At 37.8% G+C, this 19949-nt stretch overlaps 1 protein-coding gene across 5 annotated transcripts in view; it reads left to right on the top strand.

Annotated features, from left to right (window-relative positions):
- The window catches only part of strbp (spermatid perinuclear RNA binding protein), a 111078-nt gene that overhangs the window by 26568 nt on the left and 64561 nt on the right, over positions 1–19949 (top strand). For all 5 annotated transcript variants that reach the window (XM_067433872.1, XM_067433873.1, XM_067433871.1 and 2 more), the window contains exon 2: positions 7748–7815. The gene's annotated coding sequence lies outside the window, so the exon portion shown is untranslated. The remainder of the gene's footprint in view (positions 1–7747; positions 7816–19949) is intronic.

Here is a 19949-nt window from a genome sequence, read left to right as displayed (position 1 = left end):
GCAAATTGTCCCCCAATATTTTATATATATATATATTTATATATATATATATATATATATATATATATATATATATATATATATATATATATATATATATATATATATATATATATATATATATATATATATATATATGTGTGTGTATATATATATATATATGTGTGTGTATATATATATATGTATATATATATGTGTGTGTGTATATATATATATGTATATATATGTGTGTGTGTATATATATATATGTATATATATGTGTGTATATGTATGTATGTATGTATGTATGTATGTATGTATGTATGTGTGTGTATATATATGTGTGTGTGTGTGTGTGTATGTGTATATATATATATATATATATATATATATATATATGTATATGTGTGTGTGTGTGTGTATATGTATGTATGTATGTATATGTATGTGTGTATATATATATATATATATACACACACACACACACACACACACACACACACACACACACACACACACACACACACACACACACACACACAATGCATATATATATATATAAATAAAATATTTGACAGTTTTATGATGTATGTAACACAGTGATGCAAACTCTTTTTTTATGTCATTTCGCCATTTTGAATTGAAAATATGCAATAATTTCACTTGGTATTCATACATTAATGGCACTAATATAGTTATTTTTATAGTTAATCTAACAGGAATGAAAAGGGCCATAGAAGACAGTTTAAAGCGGTGATGAATTGAGAAATCAACTTTCCTTGAGCTTTTGATATATAAAAGGTCATGGTAATATAAGAATATCCTGTAGGTTTCAGAGCTGAAAACTTCATTGTTAGTCAAAGAAAAGCTTTTATAGACACCAGGCCCAGAAAACGTTCGTGTGCACATCTTGACGTCGTCATGTGGTGAAACACCGCCTCTACAGAATAAACACGTAGCCTCAAATAGTTAAATAGCACTAATTCAGCGAATCTCAAATAGTGAAATAATATTGTAGTAGCCTATTTCTCATTAGTTATGGTGTTTTTGAAAGTAAAAACCACACGAACATCATTAGTTGACCTCAGACAACAGTATAAAAAAGCCAGTTTATGACACGCTATTGTAGCACCCCTTGTGGCAAAGCTAAGAATGTTATACACAGAAATACTTTTTTCCCCCAATTTTTCAGGTATTTCAGCTGAGCACAGTTTGCTCTACTTTTTTTTTTTAATGATAAATTGCATCAACACAGCTGACATGTTTACCTGTTGTAGCTTATCTATGTTGTGTGCATGAAATCGATGTCAACGTCAATGATTTCGGCCCTGCAAAACCGTTTCCACAAAAAAACAAAAATGATTCAATATAGTTTAATATAATTAATAGTTAGTTTCGGTCAAATTCTCGGTTGCCAAAATTAACACACAACTTTCAAAGCCAGAAGCGATTTTGTTGATGCGTTGGCATGGAGTATTTTTAGGCCTTACTGTTTTTTCACTCTTTATCCTTGTGCTGATCCCTCCCTGTGTGTTCAGATGCAGTCGTCAGCTCTCCGAGGAGAACATCTGGACGTCTAAGGCTGGCACTGTTAATTAGGGCTCTCTGCAGTCAGTCACTCTGTTCACACTGATGTGCTAAAGCCTTTATAGATTTTCACGGTCATTTGAATTAACACAGAAAATAATCTGTTCAGTCTAATTCATAAATGTATTAAGTCTGAAAAGGCAGAAATTAAACAAATCTTGCCCAAAATGAAAATGCGTTTTCTTTGCAAGACTGTTGTAGAGTGTCCCAAATCTTTGCTGGCCTTCATGTTTACTAGTCATTTAAATCTATACTTTGTACTAATTGCAGAATCTCATGGAAAACTGGTAAAAATGAGTTCAGGTCATATTTAAAAATCAAAATAAAGAAATTATATTTTGATTAAAGGAAATTAATTTTATTTTTAGGACACTAAAGTTTTTGCACTGTGTATTCTAAAACCTTTCTATCAGAACCAGCATTAACCTCATGAGCTATTTGAGCAACAGTAGCTCGTCTGTTTGATCGGACCACATGGGCCAGCCTTCAATCCCCACGTGCATCAATGAGCCGTGGCTGCCCATGACCCTTTTGATAGATACTGACCACTGCAGACCAGGAACACCCCACAAAAGCTGCAGTTTTGGAGATGCTCTGACCCAGTCGTCCAGCCATCACAATTTGGCCCTTGTCAAACTTGCTCAAATCCTTACGTTTGCCCCTTTTTCCTGCTTCTAACACATCAAGTTTGAGGACAATATAGATGCATCCGAAAACCTAAGCAGCTGACTCGTTGCCTTGCTGTCTTGTCAGACAATGGCTTGTAAGTAATGGCAGCGTTTTGTGCATGAAGGCACCTCACCAAACTAATTTCGGACAGACTTCTTAGGAAGTCTAACTGTTTAATGATCTACAGCACAATAAAGAGAGCTTTGGTGAGAACTAAACAAATATTTAATTACTACATTAGTAATTTTTTCTCTAGAAATTACATCAGAAGTGGAACATGTTGGTAAAAAACTTAGATTTACACACCAAATGACCCGCAAATGCAACTTTCGGAAGCCATATCTTTCCCCCAGCTCAACTGTCACAGGATTGTGGGATATCAAAGGCAGCAAAGGATACATCTATGCTGCCTTCAAAAATCCATCAGATGAAGGTATCTTAGGAGAACGGAAGTGAAGCTAACATTTAGATTCGTATGCACCTTGATGCCTTTCTGCCTTCAAATGTGTCCTCCGAAGGCAGCCATTTCCAGGTTTCGGGTTCAGCCTATGTTCACTTGCTGCCTAATATATCCCACCCACTTACACATGCTGTGATGAAGAGATAATCAGTGTTGTTCAAAGTTATGCCTGATCGGTGTAGGTGTGTGTGTGTGTGTTTTAGCAGAGCACTAAGAAGAAGAACAAACAATCTGGCCTTTTGCTTTAACCACCTACAAGAATTTAAGCAATAAGGTTGTTAAACTAAAAACTGCTTGCAGTCTTTTTGTGGGAAATAATTTAGATGTTAATTCATTTGCATCTGAATTATTTTATTCCAACATTTTGTGGCAAATCGTTTTAAATTCCTCTATAAATAATTTATATCATTAAGGATTTCAGCATTTCCTGAAAGCTAAAGGGCACTGGTACTTCATAATAATGGCGTCCCTGACCTTTACAGCTGCTGACAAGAGAAAATTAGGGTTTGGCCAGCAAATTCTCCTCTGTGTTCTTTTAAGTGAGTTGCAGTCAGACAGGTTTGTCAAATGGCATTCAAAAAAGTAGAAGCTCCATTCTCTGGAATGCTGAATGTTTTTGTTGTTTTTACATAGGTCTGACACAACATGTTCAGAAGGGCGTTAGCCTTTTTTCAGGAAGAACGTTATCTGACAAGAAACTGGTTTGTCCTGATAAAGCTGTCATGAGCAAGAAAACAATCAGGGGACTGTAGTTTATATCTTAGTCGGGGCTTTATGGCTCAATGGAAAAAAAATCTGTTTATATGATATCCAATGTCCTAGCTTAAGTAGGTGTCTGTAGATTACATCGGCCTTTATCAATTAAAATGTATAGCACAGACACTGTCTGCTTGACATGTATCTCACAGTAGAGCTATTCTCATCTGGAAAGCGACCTTTTCTCTAGTATTCAAAGCGGAGCGCTGTGTGGGAGACGTTGTCTGAGAGCGCTAATTGAATTTCACTTTGCATCATCACCACACGATCCTCTTTACTGACGATCCCACTTAGCTCATCGCACATATTTGGAGTTAGATGGATTTAGACGCAGGAATAACACTCTTCATTGTGACAAATATATAGACTCATTTTGTGTAGATTGCCGGAGTTCTTGGAATGGCTTTCATACCTTCAGAGCTTATTGATTATCACAGCTGTATTGGATTTAATAGTCTGTTCTGCATCAATTAGAGATGGGTATTAGAGTTAGTTGTCCATAAAAGGATGTGTGTGTTTATGACATATCAGGACACACATGTGTAATGACGTTGGTATTACAAGGAGAAGGTGACTTATGAGAACATAATCCCATGTCCCCAATTTTCAAAATGTTTATAAATCATACAGAATTTTTTAAACAGAAAGTAAAAATGTGCAGTTTTCTCTGATGGGTAGGTGTAGGGGCAGTGTAGGGGGATAGAAAATACAGTTTGTACGGTATAAAAACCATCACTACGCCCACAATTCACAGAAACCAAACTGTGTGTGTTACAATCCACATCTGTCCTGGACTCTATTTCCCATGATCCTCCCTGTCCCACACCTGAACTCACTCAGTCATCTTCTCTCCCACTCTCTCTGGATTTCTTTCACCTTGAGATCTTTGACTCACTCACTTCCCAGCACTCCTTGTCCGGTATGTTGGATCTTGTTGTTTGGTTGCATTTTGGTTTTTATATTTAATAAACCCATCTATTGTTGAAGTCCAATTCTGCCTCATCCCTGCTGCAACACGTGTGTGTTTGTTTATCTCTTAGCTGGCAATTATTCAGTGTGAATGTTGCCCATCAGTGTTTATGTCTATGTGTTTAGTTCTAATATTCCAGCCGTCAGCCAGCCCTATGTTTTTGGTGGAATTGACAAGGGGTGAAATCTTTTTGATTTTGGGGTAGTTATAAAACGATCTGGAGACCGAATGAAGTTTTGTAATTTTGTTTAAAAATGTAATTTTGATGCACAAAGTAGATTTGTATCGTCTCATAACAAAAATAACCATGGAAAATACAGATCCTGTTGTAAATAGTGAAAAAATATTTAAAAACATTTTTTGTGTGTATGTGTGTGAGAGTGTATGTAAGTGTTTATATACATATACGTATATACATACACTCGCACACATACAGTTAGTGTCTATGTATCCATAACGCATGACAAGCAAACATTGTGCCCAAGTTGTTTTTGGTTTTAAATTCTTGTTTTGTGTTTTTCTAAAAGCTTTATTAGTTTGTAATCTTGAAAGAAACCAATTAAAATGAATTGCTGTGGCCTCCATCTTCATGAGGTAGCCATTATTCACTTCTGACTTCACATTTGTTTTGCTGGATAATTGAGTGTGCAGCACTTTGTATGATAGCAGCTCACATAAGAGTGTAATTATTGATGTTTGAATTAGAGCTCTGTGCATTGATCACACTTCAGCTAATGCCTCTATTTTAGTGCAGCTTGATCAATGTGTCACTAGAACTTGTTGAAACACCAGCTTCACATCAATACAGTCTTACAGAACAACTGCAGTGTGCGTCCATATATCTCCACTATATTTAGTCATAAACCCTGTTGTGTTTTCATTTTACTCCATGTGTCTCATTAGGTCTTCTGCAGCTCGGTGTAATATTGACGATAACGATGTCTAACTCTAAACATTTACAGTTGTAAAAACGCACAAACGTTTAACTTAGAGTTTTCTGTATGTTATGGTTCTTCCCTTCCAGTTTTTCCTTAAATCCTTCTATTAATTTTAGTCACCATTTCCCCATTCCTTCCTCCTTTCCCTTTTATCCTTCCATCCTTCCTTCCTTCCTTCCTTCCTTCCTTCCTTCCTTCCTTCCTTCCTTCCTTCCTTCCTTCCTTCCTTCCTTCCTTCCTTCCTTCCTTCCTTCCTTCCTTCCTTCCTTCCTTCCTTCCTTCCTTCCTTCCTTCCTTCCTTCCTTCCTTCCTTCCTTCCTTCCTTCCTTCCTTTCTTCCTTCCCTCCCTCCCTCCCCCCTTCCCCTCCCCTCCTCCTATTCACCCCTTTTCCATAAATGGATAAATACACTGCGTGTGAACATAGTTACTGGCAGATCAATTTTTCAATTGGAAGGATTAGAGACGGCCCATTGTCACCCATCTCCCGGCAAAAACAATTTTCAGTGTCTTATTTATCATCAAACAATCAGGCGTGCCGCTCTGCCAGTCGCTGCAGTGATATGGAAGCGCACATAGAGACCCCGTGCCACTAGCAGTTCAGTCTTTTGGCACGATGCCCATCAATGGAGGTGTAGCATGAAACACACAATCGGTCAGTTTCAAGAGTGCTCAGACGCAGCGGTTGAGTGCCCACTAGAGACTGAATTATAATTTTGGAATTGGAGGGAAAGAGCTTGTGTTTAACAGTGATTGTTTTCATCCATTGTGCTCCCAAGACTAATAAATGGTAGATTTGTATAACCCACCACTGCATTGTTTTCACTTTCCTCACTTGATCTTTGACTCAAACATTGTCAGGGTTTCAGAACAGATCACTGGCTTCCACTAGGCCAGTTGAAATGATTACATAATTGCCTTATCGCAACTGTTTGACAACTGAGATAATTTTGCTCTTAAAGTTCCAGTCACATTTTGCTGTTTTAGATAAGCGCTTTCAAATGAGAAAATCTCGGTGTGTGTTTGTGTGTTCAGTAACTTGATCATGACAGCTCTAGCTTCAATGTGTTAATTAGACATTCATGAAAGATGAACATTTCCAAGAAAAAATGCAGTTGCGATTCTTTGTAGATTTGATGAATTGAGAGATTCTGGATTTTGCTGGATTCACACTACTAGTTCTATTTTATTATAAAGTTTTTGTTTGACGGCCAGTTAGAGCACTCACTGAATCACATGATTGAATTAAAACATTTTCATGGGGCAGTGGTCCAGTTCTTATTAGAAATGGATTTACCCCATGAGCAACTGTGGATGATGATTTCATGATCACGGCAGCAGTTATTGTTTACAGAGCTGGGAGGTTGTGTCATTTTCACTACGCACCGGCTCACCAGCCACCCCCGCAGCGATGGCGATGAGTGATCTTATGGTAGACTAGTGCAGAACTGCTGTGATGCCGTACTGCTACTGTTATCTGTATTTCTCTCTCTGCCGTCTGGATCTTGCTTGGTGTGGCAGACAACAACCACAGGGTCAGTGCGATAAAGAGAGCACTGTTTTTCTCCTTCTGGAGCTCATTGAGGGAATGATAGATGAAGAACAGGGCCGGATCAGCAGTGATTCCGAGAGCGCTGAGGTGATGGTTTAAAGGAGTCATCATTGGGCATTCAGACACACTGAGCATTAAAGTAGAGTGATTTGTTACTGCTATCTAATATCTCGCACCACGGGTCGAGAGCCACGTTTGCTAATGTGCCTAGAAAATGGCTTGTGGCGTGGCTTTGTACTGTGCGTGTAGCGAAGGAAACATCTATTAGTATGCAGTAGTAAAGTTTTGGGGTTGATACCTGTGAATTTTCAGCATTATTACTTCAGTCTTCAGTGTCACATGATCCATCAGAAGTCATTCTAATGTGCTAATGTGTTGATCAAGAAACAATTATTGTTATTAATCAGTGTTAAAAAAAGTTGTGCTGTTCATATTTTTGTGGAAAGTGATGATAAAAAATCTCAGGATTCTTTAATAAATAGTACAAAATGTACAAAAATATTATTAATACTTTATTGTATTTATTTTGCTTGAACAGTAAAACCAACTCTAACAATTGTCACTGAACATTTCAAAAGTTATATAACAGACACACACACACACAACCCTCATACCTTTATGTAAATTACCTCTATTACGATAAGAGTTCTTTGTTCTTTCATTGTTGACACTACTTTTTAAATCATAAGAGCAATAAAGATTCTATTTAGTGTGATATGGCCCCATTAAAACACGTGTTGCAGTGTATTAGTGTTGTTTTTTGTCTGTTTATTCAGCCAGGTAGTCATTGTTTTATACTCCCGTGGATGGTTTAATAAATTATCCTTTCTTTCAACAGGTCCAGATACGACAACGTCTGTCCTCCGTGAGCAGGTGCTGGAGAGGAACAGGAAGTGAGTGCTGACGGTACGTGACCTCTCTCGACCTCTCAAACAAGGCCATCCTGAGTGGGTCAGGCTGGGGTTAGGCACATAACTCAGTAGTGCTTGTGACCACCGGACCATTCTTGGATCTGTTTGCTGGAGTTTATTTTGAGTATGTGCTTTATGGGTGTGGAGTGCATAGAAACTCTTCCCCCACTGCTTATTTTGGGAATAATTAGTACAGGGTGGTCTGGATGCAGTTCAAGTGTTGAAGTCTTAGATAGTTAGATTGTATTTGCCCTCACCTCCTCTGGTGTTTGTCGCTGAAACAATTGCATTATTCAGAAATGCCATGTTTTAAACCCTTCACAAAAGACCCTTTTCACATTTCTTGGTTTCTTAGAGCGAAAGTCATCATAGTTGGGTTAACTTTTATAGCGGTGAATGAGAGAATACATTAAATATATTTTTTGTGTCCCCATTTTTTCAAATAGCAAAAGAAAAATGCAACAACAGTAATTTCACAACTTTCAAAAAGAGGGAAAAAATAGTGAGATTGATAACGGCAGTGAAAAGAGAGAAATATGTTAATTTCCCATAGAACTGTATTAGAAACTCCCTCGCAGCAGCGGCAAGTTGTTTGTTGTATTTTGATGCAAAAGTAATGTCATACAAACTATTAGTGTTATAAATGTACATACAATTTTTATTAAATGAAAATACAAAGAATGTTGCAGAATTTATAATATCGATGACCGTTATAAAACGTGTCATCACAGTCTGTGGTCTATGGCCACTTGGATGTCATTGATTGAGGAGGATTGTAGGTTGACAGGCTTGTTTCCGTGCACCACTTTCTATCATGAAGATGTTTAGTTACTATTTAGTGCCTCTTTGAATTTTGTGAAAAAAGATCCATACTATGAAAGTCAATGGGGACCAAATTTTATTTATCATCATCCCATTGACGTTTTTTGTAAGGAAAAACAAAACAAAAGAAACATCAAAAGATTTCACAGAAAATCACAGAATATTTCACAGAAAAAAGGAAGTCTTTAACGTTTTGGAACAACATGAGAAAATGATGACACAGTCTTCATTTTTGGATGTACTTTTTCTCAAAAGGCATTCAGCGTCATTGTGCTGGTCAGACAGGGATATCTTGATGGTAGGGGCTGTCTGATTATTCATAATAAAGCCATAATCACGATTTGACTAATATCAAAGCCTTTGCTATTGGATAATTGATACTATTAAAGGGGTCCTGTTATACCACTTTTTACAGATATAAGTCTCATTTGTGCAACTTCAGATCACAATACCCCATAGATCATATATGATGTTGTAAATGCCCGTTCTTTGAGTGGAAGGAAAAACATTCCTTCTGTTTCATGCATTTATCTTTAAATGCAAATGAGCAGCTGCTTCTTTCCAGAAGAGGATGAAGCCTTTACAGCTCTTAAATCGGATACTCTGACAAAAATGAAAAAAATCAGTTTGGTTCTGATGATCATCTCTATCACACTCACGTGACATTGCAGTTCTTCATCATTGTAACACAATTCGTTGTGTTAGAAGAAGGAGGTTGGAACCGGCTAATGTTCAACACTTTAATATATAAATAAACACAAATGAAAGTAAAGCAGGCAGCCCTTCACTGGCCTCCTTTTATGCATCCCATATCCTAAGCTCCTTTGTGAGAGATAGGAGACCTTTGTGCCATTCTCTCACGGCCCTCTGCCTCGTACTGCTTGCCACAATCACCATGAAAGTTTATTATCTGCATTTGTTTAAAAGCCATATCAGTCTAATGTCTGATATATGGTTTTCCAAAGTACGTGCACAGAAAGCTGGATGTCAAACAGCACATCCTTTGAGTGTTAAACAGAGTTCTCTTTCACGTCTTATTGTGAGAAGGCTCTGACTGCAGAGCCAGAGAGCCACAGTTTTACCACAGCAGTTCTGACCGCGCATGCGCTCTGCGTCGTTATGTCTTCGAGATGCAAGTTACGGCACTGGAAGGGAATAAAACTACAATTTTATTTATTTATTGTCATTTAATTTGTTTGATTTTATAGTTATTATAGGGATCAACTGGTAAAATAATGAAATGTTTAAAATGTAAATGTAATAAATACATGTAAATTTAAATCATTTAATATGCTCACACTTTAAGCCTGTTTAAAAGTATGTTTTATTTGTGTTCAAGTTTATGCATTTACCCCAGGCAGAATTAATCAACTTGAGGAATTAGTTATCTTGACTTTAAACTAATAATTTAATAATTATAGAAACCTTTGCCCCATAATAGGTCCCCATTAATTAAATATATGTGCTATATTGTTTGAGAGTGAAGTGCGGCACTGTGTTCATTTACACAGGAGCAACTTATTTTCCACCTGTTTTCATTTTCTTGTGTGAACATTTTCTTCACACAAGCTCTGCACCTGAGGGTCACACAAGCATATGTGAATGCGCCATCCTTCTTTCCATACTTGGATGAAGAAGAGCTTATCGACAAAAGAGCAGCTTTAGGGGCTCCCTGCGGATTTCTGTCAAAAAAAAAAAGTTTATTGTTTAGCATTTGAATTTAATTTGATTTAAGAAAGATGACTTGAAGATATTAAGACACATATTATTAATGTAATTTTACAGCTGTAATGTAAAATATAATACAATTTATTTGCAGCCCTACAAACAAGCACATTTTTAAATCGTCAGGCTTTTTTTTTTTTTCCTTCTTTTTTTTTTTAATGGCAATTTGAACTCCAAATCTGTACTGATGGTTTACGGATGTGGAGTCCTCAACACCACTCATGATGTACAACTGAAACCTCTAGAGACCAAACATAGACTACTGGAAAAGTAATCACACACCTTTATGTCCACACAGGGATGGCTCATTTTCAAGCATCCACTGACACAGGAAAGGCCCATTTATCATGGCTACAAAGTTGTAATTGCGAAATGAAGTGTCTGAGGCAAAAAATAACCAAGCAATGGTTGTGACTTCCATCGGAGACATTTCATCTTGGCATGGGCAAAAATTTACCCATGGAAATGTTATTTAATCAAACATAGTCGCTCACTTCGGCTCTTTGTGCAGTGGAGTGGATGTTTAGAGCAGTTGTATTGCTCCTTTCGGATTTGGTTGAGGTAATGGAGTGTATCGCTGTTCAGACAGGCCAACGTGCTCTGACTTCCTGGCCAAATGATGGCTAATCGGTCCGTGCTGGTTTGAACTACCAGGGTGTGCAAGTTGCGAAGACGAACAACTTGTCCACTCGAGTCCACTTTGCTCTTCTGTCTTGTGACCCTTGATTCATTAGCCGTAGTGATGTATTAGCACGATTCTCCGGCCCAAACGGGCCCAAACCCTGCTGTCATCACTCTACTCCCACCGGGATGCTTTACGGACCGGATGCCAAGCCCCTCCTCGCCCTCAGAACCACATATTGACACACATGTTCACGGTACGGCCAATCCACGGGAGTGTATTCCCCGGCCACCTCTCGTATTCCTGCACGCTCATCTCTCTCGATCAAACAGACACACACTCTTTCGCCGCAGTGTCCTTGAGAATCCAATGACTTTGGCAGCCTGTGCCTCCATCTCTGCGGTTTTAGTATGTCTGACATTTTAGCGGTAATTGTTAATCGTGCATGTAGCATCTGACTAATGTTGGTTTATCCTCCACACTTTTTTTTTGTCATCAATTAGCATATTTATGACCTCCTGTAGAGCTGACTTTATAAGTTTAGTAAGCTAAATATCTTAGTGGTTGATTTCTGTTATCCCATACCATAAAATAATATTATTACACTGACATTTTTATTTATTATAATATTAATAATAATACTTTTGTTTCATTATGTTTTACTTAGTTTAGTTGTTTTCATTTTTTTATTATTATTATTTTAAAAAATCAATAATAAACAATACAAAAATGAAAGAGAACTGATACTTAATAATAATAATACGAAGAAGGCGAAGAAGATTTAAAAATGGTTAATATAATAAAAAATTACTAACAAACCTGTAAATAAACTTTAAATAACTAAAATAATATAAAAATTAATTATAATAAAATAATAATAGTTAAAGTAATATTAATAATAATGTCCCTTTTCTCAGTATCCTCCTTATATTTGTGGATTTTTCCAAATCCGTGTATAATCCAAAATAGTCATCTTTCACATCTATTCTCCAAAGCTTTTAATATTCTTTTAACCTTTTTTCTGAAATCAAATACTATTTATTATTATTACTTCCACATTTATTATTATTACTGCCAAATGTATTATTATTATTATTATTACATTATATAATATGAATATATTTATGCAGTATTATAGAACTACTTAAAGATTATTTTCACAATGTCCTGTTTCACAGTATCCTTATATCTGGAATTTTTCCAAATTCTCATCTAATCAGAAATCACCATCTGATATTTGACATCAGTTCCACGAAAGCATCTCTCTTTCCGTGTCATTTCATGTGAAGCAGTTTGTGCTGCTGCGTTTCATTGTGTTGTCTTTGTTCTCTGCCAGGCTTTGTTCTTTGCGTCTCATCATTTTCATATGTGTTTTGGACCGGGCTGAATGGGTATGTCTTGAAAGGACGGTTCAGTGGATGACATAAGCTTGAGCCGCACTCAGAGAGAAGGACAGAAGGACTGTTCTGCCCGAAGCCGCTTGAATATCTGATTAAAACCGTCTGCCGCTGGGACTCCTGGAGTCGCCGACCGCTACTGATGAATGCAGATAAACACTGATACACGAGAGATGCACGCTTCCTTAGCCGAGTGCTGTCTGAATAACAGGCATGTACAAAACAATAGATGTTTAAATTCGACAGGAATTTCACTTTCTTTACTTAATACAGCTGTTAACCGGAACAGTGAAAAATACAGCGAGATGCAACACAATGGCCATACATCACATTATGCAAGTTAAATGCGATGCAAAGCCATTTTTAATGCTGTCTTTAATCTTGCTGTGAGAAGTCGCAGGTTGTGTTGGCACGTTAGATTGAGTTGTGTTAGTGGACAGACAATGCCTCTGTCTGTTTTACCATGTGGTAATATACCATCTCAATCCTCAGCCTCTCACTGCAATAAGAGCTCTTCCATCTGCCTCCCTCTCTCTCTCTCTCTCTCTCTCTCTCTCTCTCTCTCTCTCTCTCTCTCTCTCTCTCTCTCTCTCTCTCTCTCTCTCTCTCTCTCTCTCTCACCCCCCCCCTCCCTCTCCTGTCTTCCATTCGTTGCTCCCTGGGAATCAGGGAGCTGCTGCTGGAAGGATGTAGCCATGACGACAATTCCCGCGGGATGAGTCGGCACAGAGCCTCACTTTTTTTTTGCCCATTTTACCATGCAATCTGTCTTTTTCACTCTCTTTTTCGCTCTCTTTCCCCCCAGTTTGTCTTATTGACTTGACAAGAAATTATGTATTTGTGTAACCCCAAAAAAGTAAAAAAAAATTGAAGAGAAAACAATTATATAGAAAAATATAACATTAAAAATAGAAGTAAAAAAGATGAATAAGCCGACACAAAGCCTGACAAAAAATGGTGTATTTGTTGCCTCAAGAAGTACAATTTTAAACAGTAGTTATTGGAATAACTGGTTTATCCAGCCGGTTCGGATCACCAAAGTCATGTGATTTTGGTTATTTCAGTTTGGCGGTTTGACACGCGATCCGAATCATGATTCGATGCACTGATTCATAATGCTATGAGGCTTCAGGAGCAGTGTTTTGAAATAGGCCATCACAATAAAAGTCGTTATTTAGGTTTTTTTCTGCGCACAAAAACTATTTCTCGTTGATAATCGGGACTTTGTCAAAGGGGACAATTGGGGCCCAAAATCGGCCCAATTATCTCCATCTTAGGGTCATTGTACTATAAAAATAGTTTTATAGTAAAAAAAAAAAAAAAAAGTTTTTATTGAAAACCAGACCAAAGACTCGTTTCAGATTTTTTTCACATTATTACGTCATAGTGCAACGAAATAATGCCTCTGCAGAACATCAACACCTACATCTCTACATCATTGCGTATTTATCCCCGCCCGCTGATTCACACGTCAAGTAGTAGTAAACAGAGACCGACGCAAACACAGGATTCCAGCAACAAGACCATAGACACCTCTGAGGTTTACACTGTTTTGAAGTGCCAATTTGTGGAAAAACACAGTATATAAAATATATATAAACGTAAGAATGCAAAAAAACCTTGCAAAACTAGTGAAAGTGACCAAGTGAACACTTTTTAAATTATTGTAGTAAAAATTATACATTTTAATTTTATACATAAAATAAACAAATAGATAACATAGGAATAATACAAATCTAAATAAGTAAATGTCTCAGTAAATTGACAGTGAAAAGTGTATTACATTTAAGCATGAGATTCAACATTATAAAAAGACAAAATAGCAGAGAAACCTGGAGTGGATTGTACTGCAAACACATGGACTGAGAACCGAGACGCGTCTCTGATCAGCAGCAGATCCCATCCGTCGCATTAATCTCTGCGCTGGATCATCACATCACTGAGTCGATGGAATCAGAAATGCAGGAGGCGATGAATATGTAACAAGCAGAGTGGTGTGTGCTGGAAATGGGGTCAGGGGTCAAAACTGCAGCTTACACACAGAGCTGAACACATCTTCCTGTCTCTCCGGCTGGTGTGTCCGATGGTCCTGGGGTCACTGAACTCTGTTAGGAATTCAGCACTTTGCTGAGACAAGCCGATTTTCACCTTCTCACACACACAACGCTCTCTCGTCACGTCACACACACACAGAGCTCATAAGCCTGATATCTATTTTCCAGTCACACTGTCATTGAACCCCCAAGAGCTGCATACTACCAGCACTGGGCAGAACATACAGTATTTCATATAAAGAAGAATATGTTTAATATAATAACCAGTTTTTACCAATATAAAATGAAGCATCATTGTTTGTGTATATCTTTATGATTTTTAGATGGATGGATGGAAAGATGGCTAGATAGATAGATTCTTAGGAGTTTATTTTGAAATAAAAAGTGCAATAAAATTACTGCAATATTCACAGTAATGCTTAATTACATTGCCAGCAAAAGCATTGTATTAATCAAATGTATTATGAATATTTAATACATCTCTGCTCCCTACAAAATAACACTTTCACATATTACTAAAAAAGAAAACAAGTTGGCACTGTTCAGTGTATGCTGTGCAGTAAGCTTGTATTTTATTCTGAGCATTGAGACAGACGTGACCTTAATGACCTTGCTTTCACTTTCATTCGAGGTCCATTCACACGTGCAGGCATCTTTGCAAAACGAAAGGGAAAAAAAGGGAAAAACTGTTTAGTTCTTAATCTTCCTGTGCACTCTAACAAACCCAACACAAGCGAGAGGTACAGCGAACTCTTCAGACCCGTTCAACCTCAAGGCCCCCGCCACGATTTCCCGTGTCTAATTAGGCTGTTTTATTGGGAGCGTACGAGCCGCGTGCCCGAGGTCAGTGCTGCCTGTGAAAGCGCACGTGGGCGTCTGAATGGACCCGCTTCCTGCCACCCTCCTTCGATAACAAACCTCTCTTTTCGTTCCGTTCTTTTAACACTATATACCTTCAGAGGGTCTCTGGAAACCAGTGTCTTTAAGAGACATTCGGAGGGCTTCTGGGTGAACTGAAAAAAGGAGGAGTAAACGGATATTTGAGAGGGAGAAGGAAAGAGACAGCCACTGAAATATTTACAACATCGCTCAATCTGATTGACCGTAGACTGCCTGTCCCAGTGCATTGTGGGTCGTGGTTACTGCTGGATACTAAAGGGAATGGGTTATTCTGAGAGAGAGACGGTGAGGGATCACACTAATGAATTGGTGTTGTCGAGTAACATGCCCAAATTGACCCGGAATGAATGGATTCACTGATCCGCTCCGACTTGGCAGCCAAGTCGCGAGGTGCTGCGGCTAATGCGTGCGCACAAACGCGCCCTGTTTTTTTCCTCTTTCGGCTTACCCGCACTTGTTCTAAATTCCTCTTTCTGCATAAACGTAGCCACACACTGAGTTTGTTCTGCACTGTCTCGCCGCTTTCACAAATACACCTCACTTCCTACACACACACACACACACACACACACACACACACACGCACATACATTTCACGATGCAGCAGAGAGCAGCGTGCAGCCCGCTGTGTTGATTGCAGTATGAACAGATGGTACCCATGATACTGAGCCACGGCGGCCCAAGGTTGGATGCGACTCTAGCGGGTGAGCTGACGCACCGAACTGCCCTGCGTGCTAGCTCGTGAAGCTGAAGTGGAGAGAGAGGAGCAAGAGAGCGACGTGATCTGTGTGCCATTATATAAGGTTCCTTTCAAAGGGTCAAACGATGAAAAACAGTATTTCTCTCACTAATGCTGCAATTCTCAGGTGGGCATCAACTGGTAACCAAATCTAACACTCTTATAATGAACCATGAAATGTTTTCAATGAGCTGCGTAGGCTCAATAAAAAAATAGCTAACGTATTTATTTATTTATTTAGGAAAATTGTTGAAGTGCTTAAAAGTGCTTCATAAAATTGGAATATGTTTATGCATTTAATGTCTGAGGAATACATTTAGTTTTTTTTAGAAATGCAAGTAGGCCTATTAAAAATATTATTTATGTAATTGTTTAAGGTATTTAAATATTATATTTATATTAGACTATTAGAAAATTGTTTGAAAAGTGCTTTAACGCATCTCATAAAATTGGAATGTTTATGCAGTTGGGATGCCTGATGAAAAATATATGTTTATAAAAAAATAAATTGCATTATAAAAATTATATTATTACTTTTAAAAAAAAGTATTTTAATATATTTATGTAATAAATGTATGTATTAGATGTTTTCTGTTTATAATTTATTTATGGAGAATTGTAGCCTAGAAATCTAGACGCAACGCACCCTAGCGGCAGAAAATCTAATCTGCTGCGAGTGTCATCTAGCAACTCTCAATAGTTCTGAGCTGTAAAAACCAAACTCTGGTCAGGCCAATCACATCGTGGATAGACTCGGTGGGCGGGGCTTCACATAATGATGGTAGAGTTGTGTGACTTGTAAACAAAGAAGCTGGCGAACGGCGGTCTTTTGAATCCGCTTTGGCCCGCGAATCTAGAAGACTTGGAGTTAAGCTTTTCTCTGAGAAAAGAACAAAGAACGGCACTGAAATCTTCTTAAGAAGGGAAGATCTGTTTGGAAGAGTTTTGCCGACCAGATACGGCAAAAGTTTCATCTGTCAACTAGCTCCGCTTCTTCGTTGCTCTGGTTGTTTGTAGCACTATCCGATTAGTTTGAAAGACAACCGTTTATCCCGCCCCTCGGATTGAGCCCTTCCTATGGTGAGTTTCCAGACCAAACTTCTTGATGTGGGTCTGGCTTGTCAGGCTAGGAGAATGGTTGAGAAGTACCTCATAAAATTGGTATCTTTGGATGTCTGAGGAATAAAGGTGCATTTTCCATTTCCATTGTTCAATATGTGATTAGATCATGGCTTTCCCTTTTGATTTATGATTTATTCCTTTTGAATCTTTTGACCAAATGAATCGTTTCACAAATCAGACCTAAAGGATTTTTTTTTTTTTTTTTTAAATGCCTATTTTAAAATAGGCATTTTAAAATATTGGTATTTTGGTAACTCTTTACAATAAGGTCCTATTGGTTAACATTAACGCATGATGAGCAATACATTTGTTCCATTTATTTATTAATGTTAGGTTATTAAAATACAACTGTATGTGAACTCAAAAGTCACATTTATTAATATTATTTATTCAAAGGGTAAGGGTTAGTTGAAATTAACATTAGCTTAGATTAATAAATGCTTCAGAGGGGTAGTTTATGATAACTAAAGTAGCTAATTAATGTGAACAAACAGAAGCCTAATAGTAAAGCGTTTCCCCTATCTTGTGTATAATTTTACTTTATAAGAGGTTAGCCCTCATAAGGAATGTCATTTACATACTGTATTTTAAAGGTACAGTACTAAAAACCGCCTGTATAAGGTGCAGTGAGAGGGTGAAAAATAATTGTGTAAAACAAAAAGAAAAAGGTAATGACTATTATAAGGCAGCAAATAAAACACTGCAAGTATGGCCCCTTATAGTTGATCTGGTGCGCGCGTCTAATCTGTGATGTTTCTCTTTGAGGTCTGTCTTGAGGAAACCGGAAGATGATGATTTTTTTAAGGCTGACCGCTGTGCTGTGTTTAACCGTTGTCTTGGCTCAGCTCTACTCAAGTGGCTCTTTGATTTATTGGCGGGATACAAAGTGTTGAGTAGACTGAATCTGCACACTCGCACGCGCGCGCGCACACGTTAATATTTCTTTCATCTGCTTTTCTTTTTTGTCCAGCAGTGTTTAAAATCTTTTTCTCGTTCTCTTTCCTGCATCTGTTCACTTCATTGTCTTGATAGAGTTTCCCTCTCCCCTGCTGTCTGTTTCCTTTTTATTATTTGTCCTTCCTTACTTTATTAAAAAAAAAATTCAATAGCTTATCTTAACATTAAGTGCTAAACAAGCGTTGTATGTTTCCTCTCTTTGTCCATTAGCACTTCTCCAAAGATCTAATCCACTCTAAATGGCTTTCACTTTAAGCTCTTGTTTTGTAACATGGGCAGCTGTATTTTTAGCACTTTTGCAGTGTTACTGAAGCTACTGGCAGCTCAAAGTATCCTGGGAAGTCTGTCGACCGTCTTTTATGTGTCACTGTAACCTCAGACTGCACAAACAAGTCCAGCTTTTTAGAAACTTGAGAAAGTGTTTTTGCGCTTGTGAACTGTTAAAATTATTTGACAAGTGATTAATTGTCTTTTTCGTTTGTCATTTACTTAAAAACTTAGTATGCATACACCATAGAGATATGTGCTCAGATGCTCAGTACTTTTATGCATAATATTGTGCTTTAGTGTTAGTTGCATTGTAGTTACACTGAGTAATATGATGAAGAAAAACTTTATTCATTGCTTGAATTAATGTAATTATCTTCCTGTACACTGTACAAGTTAGTATTAGCTTGTAGCTGATTACTTTTTGTAGCTGTAGTTTACCTACTTTCACATTCAGAGTAGCAGACGGTGGTGGTTTACAGCCTAAAACAAGGGGGAAAAGAGCATGTAATCTTGATTTCTGTAAAAGAAGCCATAATCTCTTGAGTTAAAAGATTGTCTCTTTCTGAGATTGTGGGTTTATTCCAGAGCTTCTTTACCAGCCATTAAATTAATAGATGCTCAGACTGACTGTAGTTTTAATACCACAACAATTGTTATTTTTAATGTGTGTGTGTGTGTGTTTATGCAGTTCAGGGCTTTAGAAAAAAGCACTACTGGGCAGAGCATGGGTGTGTATGGGGATTTAAATGTGCATGTGTGTGTTATTGGAGTCCTCAGGTGACATCTAAGAGGAAATCAGTTTGATGCATCTCATTTAATAATTCCATTCCATTTTTGTGGTTCCTCGTTTGAAATATCCTAGAGTTACAGGTTTATGTCTAGACTATTGTCTAAAACCCAAATCAATGGACCCTATTTTAATGATTTGAGCGAATGGTCTGAGGTGCGTCTGAATCCAATTTTGCTAGTTTAACGATGGGGGAAAAAAAGGGTCAGCGCGCCAGGCGCGTGGTCCAAAAGGGTTGTGCGTAGTCTCTAAATGAGTCAGGGGTGTGTTTTGGGTGCAACGTGCAATAAACCAATTAAAGTTTCATCTTCCGTTCCCTCTAAAAGTTAGTTGTGCGTGCACCATGGCGGAATTTACGAGCAGAATGACTGACCGCTTCTCCAGAGAGGAATCCTTTTTATTTTTAATATTTAAAAATGTGTCTGTGTGTGTGTGTGCCCTTGTTTATATTACATTGTGGGGACCAAATGTCCCCATAAAGATAGTAAAACCTGAGATTACCTACATTGTGGGAACCAGCCAGCGGTCCCCACTTTTCAAAAGGCTTATAAATCATACAGGATGAGTTTTTTTTAGAAAGTAAAACTGCAGAATGTTTCCTGTGATGGGTAGGTTTAGGGGCAGTGTAGGGGGATAGAAAATACGGTTTATACAGTATAAAAACCATTACGTCTATGGAGAGTCCCCACAAAGATAGTGAACCAGACGTTGTGTGTGCACGCTCGCTCGCGTGT

This window comes from Pseudorasbora parva, chromosome 23 (genome assembly GCF_024679245.1).
Source record: "Pseudorasbora parva isolate DD20220531a chromosome 23, ASM2467924v1, whole genome shotgun sequence".
In the NCBI taxonomy this organism is placed as follows: Eukaryota; Metazoa; Chordata; class Actinopteri; order Cypriniformes; family Gobionidae; genus Pseudorasbora; species Pseudorasbora parva.
Note: the sequence above shows the minus strand (reverse complement) of the source record. Positions and strands in the feature narration are given on the sequence as shown.